Raw genomic sequence first — 6,437 nt, 5'->3', positions numbered from 1 at the left:
CGACGGTTGAAGTTATCTATTGCAACGGTTCGTGACCGTTGCAGTACAATCTATTGCAACGGTTAGAAACCATTGCAATAGACTGTATTGCAACAGTTGAGAGATGTAGCAATAGACTCTATTGCAACGGTTAAGAACCGTTGCAATAGATGCTATTGCAATGACATAAAAGTGTTGTAATAGCCCTATTGCAACAATTATTATATTTTTGCAACGGTTTTTCACTACCTATGACAATGGTTTTTGACACCAATTGCAACGATTTTTGAATCTTTTGCAACCTATTATTGCAGCTAGTTTAAATACCAATTGATATATATAGAGAAAGAATTATATTGATACACAATTATATATACACATCACAACAAAATCTTTCATTAATAATTCAAATTAAAATATCCAAGAAACTAGCAATCTAAATCCAAAAGCAAAATGTCAAAGTCAAATGGTCATAAGTTTTCCCATAAAGTATCAAGTTCGAGTGGCGATAAGTTTCACAAAATTCAATATCAAAAAGATCGATACTAAAATATCTATCAATAATTCAAAAATTTACTCAAGTAAGATCAATTTCTTCATCACTTTCTTCATCTCCTCGTCCATTTTGAACATCTATAAAAACAGAAAAAAATAATCTCAATTAGTACATAAATGACAACATATTTTATTTTCAATTAGAACAAAGAAGCACACCTATAAATAGAGCATAAAAAATCTTAATAGCAAATGAATAAATTATATATACAAATTAGTAAAAGAAATATAATTCATGAAAATTAAATCAAGAAACAAAAACAAAAAAAGAAAGGAATAATTAGTTACTCAAGAAGATGAACAAATTTATACCCCAAGAATGAACATACAAATGAGAAAGAACATCGCCACAATTGTAGAGCAACTGATGCAATAACATTGAAAGGGAATACTGAAACGGCAAACAATTTGCAATTTAAAATTGGTCAAAGAGAATGTTGTACATATTTGAACATATATCCCGTGTTCAATTGGTAAAGAGTTTAGCTCTGGTATCTAAATCTGTCCAAATAATATACCATGAGGATGTTTAGTTGCTATTCGCTTATTCGAAATAAAGATGAAGAGAATCATCATTTCGACCATTATAGTTTTGGCCATGATTCAGCTCATGTTTGAGCCAGGACGAACCCTCACTTGTGGACAAGTAGACGCATCTTTGATACTATGCATACCATACATTCTTTAAGCATTTAGATACAAACATTCAAAATGCAACACATAATTGAGGAGCTATTCAGATCAAAATCTGATGAGAAAACCAATGTTAGTGAGTAAATGAGAGGTGTCAGCAAAATTTTTTGTTTAGGTGCACTTTCTGGTGAAGATAAGTCTAGTTCAATTTCTAGAGACTTATAACTTATTGATTTGAAATCTGGAAGGTTTCCTGATCATGTTAGTGCAAATATCTTCAAGTACCCTAAGAGTATGCCTAGTTTCACTACTGCTGAGTCCATTTTTCCAGCTAAAAGAATGCATTAGGTACTACTTGTGTCTACTAAGGCAGAATTCAGTCTTGATACTTTACTTAGGTTTCATCTAATGGCTGAGTTTGATGATGGCAAATAGAGCTGCAGGAAACGTCTTGCAGGTCATAATGAGTTCCAAAGAAAGCCCCATACTAGTATGCACTCGGGCTACAAGTTGTTTCTGTCATTTGCTATCAATGTAGTCCTTAATATTGCATATTTTAGTTTCACTCTCTGAAACGAAACTCGCCAGAGATGCATAAATACTAGTTTTCTTGACTATTTCCTGTAATTCATATTCTATTACTACATTTTATCAACAAAACTAGCACCAAGAGGGTGCCAAAATTTATCCATGATTGAAATACTTGATCTCCTATGTATATTGTAGGGAATCAATCATGTAAAACAAGGTACAAAATGATGTACAACTTTCATGTTACACCAACAGGTCAAAGGATTATAAACATCTAGGATTTGTAAAACTGTTATCATCTAATACCAAATGAACAACTCAACAACAACAACAAATACTAAATTCTTCAAATGCATACATCAACCTCACTTACCTTGTATCTCCGACATGTGCCCTCGATTTGCTTCAAAAGATTATTCCAGACAATATCTTATATAAGCATGAATATAAAATACGTATGCAAAAGGTGCTAAGGAATGGATCATTCTAAGGAATCTAGGATTAGCAGCTATATGTACTAAGATGGTGAAGATGGTTACGGAACCTACCACTTAGCTAATAGGTTTGTTTGTAGACTCTTCAACAGATGCAGGAGACCCACTCACGCTATATGTTGACTTTATTCTGTTGAGCATCCCACTATTGTTACCTTTCTGTTCCATTTCAATATTACCTTTCTCAAGAGACAAAGACCTTTGTGAAGAAGACCTCTCATCTCCCAGCTTTCCAAAAAGAGCAGCTGAAGAAGGGAAGACAGAAACAGTTCTAGAGAGTGCTCTTGAAAAATCTGCTTCCTTCCTTAGGCGGGTTTCCTTTGATAATTTCTAAGGGGAAACAAAAGATTGAACAAGGACAATAGAAAAGATTCGGTGAGCTCCAACTCGTATTTCATGATCAGGTGGACCATAGTAGGGAGTAATTGATGAAATAAAGCCTCCGGGAATGCCTAAATATAAAAAGAAGTCAGATTCTTAACTCAATATGAAAATAACAGTTTAATAAATTCAAATGACAATTTAACTCGATACGTGTGATGTTCTCTAACATTACTGCCATTACATCAAGAATCAGAGCTGCATCTCCAACCTAAGAGTCAAGAAAATGAATAATCTTCAGTTCCGAAAGCACATCAATAACAATAAGTTTGATTAATATTTAGTCCCATCAAAAAGAGACTTTTGATTCCTATTTCAATTTCTAACTAAGCAGCTTCGGACCAATTTACCTAGAATACAACTTATTTGATATTCAAATCCAATGACAAAACAAAACTTATAGGTTATAAAAATGATCAGATTGAATCCAATCAAGTTTTGGGAACTCAAGACTAAAGCAAAAGACTACCTAAAAAAGGGGAAGGAAAGATGGGCCCCCAAGGGTGCAGACCTTAAGGGACCAACGTTCGAATCTTAGCAGAAAATAAAACACTCAGTGATTTCTTCTCATTAGTCCAATCCTTGATTCATCGAGTTACCCGGTACCTGCACTAGTCATAAGTAGCAAGTACAAGTGCACATAAGCTGGAATGGGCACCACTACTATCAAAAGGAAAAACTGAAGGGTGCAAGAATGAAATTCTCACTCGGTCAGAGAAGACTTTAGTTTCAGAACTAAATGCAAACATTGTGCTGGGGAGTCGTGTAGCATGTGTTTCCAAGTTTAAACAATCCAACAGAATGACCCTGGAGCAAACAAAATTATAAAAAAACCCATCACTCAGTTACCAATTACAAGGATAAAACGTGCTATACTAAATACATTTGATACTTCTTTAACATGTTGTAACATGGAAGAAATTCTGTGTGATGTAATGTTGCACATTCTTTTTGCTCTTTAACATTCTACTACACTAAGGAATAATGTAACTATAATTTTCTCATTACTATTATTGCAACACCTTATACCCGTGATAAATAGACAAACTTTGTAGCTTAAAATAATTCACAATGTTATTTAAAATTCATAAGCATCTTAGTTAGCAGAAACTACAACAGATCAGATATTTTCTGATAAGGTGATTTAAGCAAATCAGCTACTTTCGTACTTTGATGATTATCAACACAATATTAACTGTGATATAGTGAATATGTACCCCCCATCAACCTTGAGGCTACAATAGCATATCGATCAATCAGATAGACTCGTTTAAAGACACTACCATCCACCTTGCCCTCTATCAAAACCTCTATTACCAACATTATCCTCTATCAAAAACACTATCACCCGACTCGTCCTGGATAGGTCTATACTAAAAGCAACACCGATTGTCCATTCCAAGTAAGTCTTCATTCAAATCTAAATTTAAGGTATACTTAGATATTTGAAGTGCAATAAAATAGAAGAATAAAGGTTGATTGGGAAAGTACAAGTACTCACAGCTTATAGCGAGTGCCAGGTTCGATATGGATCTCTCGTCGTGACAACATCAATGATTCATCGGTATTCTACAGTATAATTTAAAAAAGAGATTTATTTCATTGGTACAAATCATCAAACACTTGATAAACACATCAAATAAATACAAATAAAATTTAGAAATGATAGTTACCTGAGTATTAAATCGAATCTTAGACATGGATGTTTTGTTTTGCAGTGGATCAACTTTGAAATCGAGGTATGCTGGTAACATTTTCCAGCTTTTTAAAGTGGTGGTTAGAGTAGCTTCGAAATCGAGGGGCGGTTGTATCACAACCCGAACTAGGGCCTGACCATGACAGCATCCCAAACCATGACGGCTCGGAATGCCCTTGTCTATCTGGTAATCATGCACAACATTCATATAATAAAAGAAGATGCGGAAACATAATCTGCTACGGAAATATGGTCAATTCTGAATTCAACATAAGTATGGAAACTGTAAATCAACTACATCTAAATAACATCTAACTCAGTCTGCGAAATATCTACTACATGAAAATATTACAACTGTCCGAACTGGGACAAGCCCCCCAGTAGACAAAAACCATATCTAATAATAGCTTTCTGAAAGTAAATAGGCCTTCTAGAATAAAGAAGGCTCATCAACTGGGCATTGGAACTCTTCCTGATAAAATCAATTACATTTCTGGACCCCTAGACTGAGCCTCAGAACCTGGAGAAAGGAAGGGGGGTCAATACAGATATACTTGTACACAAAGTAATCCAAAATAAAACTTTTATATAAGTGAAATAGTGGAGAGCAATTTGTTAAAACATCATGCATAAACAGTTCTCAAAACACATGGGCACTTTTTGAAAATCATGTCATTTTTGTCAATGCACTATCTGTTGTTTGTATTACTTCTAAGTTAGGTGGTACTCCCCTACAATTCTAAAATCTCACGGGCTGTATGGAATCCACCATTGACTCGGTGGGGAAGCCCGCAACCCAAGTGTGCCACAAGGGTTGGAGTTTCTAATTCTAATGCTCCACACGGCACTAGGCCAGCATAATATAATATACCTGGATCGGCAAATCATGTCTTTGGGCAACGAGTTTTCGGAACTCATGCCTTCTTCGGGGAACCACCTAAGCTCTCTTTATACCTAATTTTATCCTTTTGTGATTCATGCATTTTTCTAGAGTCTGATTGCAAACATGCATTCTATTCTATTCTGAATTATCATGGAATAATCTGAATTGGTGTCATCACACCAAGACTTGCAAGTGCTATTTCTTAGCCATAGTACAATAAGCATAATCTTTAATTAAAATATAGTTCAGGCCACCCAAACACGCAAATAGTATAAGAGATTTCATGTTCTGAAGCTTAAATCAAAACTATGCAAGAATCCTTTAAACATATGGTGGTAATGTGATTTTGGAAAAAACATGCTCTCTTTCATTATATGAATATTTTCAACATTTATCAACTCAACTACCCTTTCTTTTGAAATCCAAATCTTAATCCAATCATAACACACTTCAAGACATTTTAAACCATGATTTTCAAGAATGTATTAAAAACATCTATAGCATATGATAAGTAAAGGAAAATCAAAACAAGAGAGGGATTTTACATAAGTCATGCTCTCAATTAAATCATCAACCTTAAAGCACAAGCATACATATATATTCAATTTCGAATCAATGTGGGGGAAGGTCAAAAGACCTAAACAATACCGTCAAGATTTCTAAAACATGAATGTATTCATAAATCTGTAAACCCCTTTCTTAAAATCATGATTTCTATGCCCATTAGATTTTTCGAAAACCCTGCATACCTCTATTTAAGAAATAAAAGGATGCTCCTTGATGCCTACAGCTTAGGGATTCCAGATCTCCAATTTGTTTCGAAATTCCATGGTTAAATCTTGAGTTATTTGGGATTCTTGTTTGAAACCCTAGGGAGAGTTCTTGATGGATTTTGGTAAGAGTAGGTGTATTTTGGTGTAATACGGATTAAATCCCATTTTCAATATGTTAAGGTTTTGCAAAATACCCCAAATACCCTTAATGAGATGGGTATTAAATATAACTGGTAGCTTGATTTCATGGGCTACCGCGATGCGCCACGATTATGGTGGCTCATTGGAAATTGACAAATGAGAATTTGGCCAACTCCGCGATGCTTCACCATAGCGAAGTCTCACTGGAAATTGACCATCGTCATTTACACCCTCTCTGCGAGGCGCTAAGGACAAGAATGACAGTGTTTTAAGACTAGGACTTAAATTAACCTAACTCCTTCACCGAGTGTCCATTTTGGATGAATCTTTTGTCGACGAAAAAGTTATTCGATCATCTATGTAATGAAAAG

This window comes from Capsicum annuum, chromosome 11 (assembly GCF_002878395.1).
Source record: "Capsicum annuum cultivar UCD-10X-F1 chromosome 11, UCD10Xv1.1, whole genome shotgun sequence".
NCBI lineage: Eukaryota > Viridiplantae > Streptophyta > Magnoliopsida > Solanales > Solanaceae > Capsicum > Capsicum annuum.
This window is presented reverse-complemented; position numbering follows the sequence as displayed.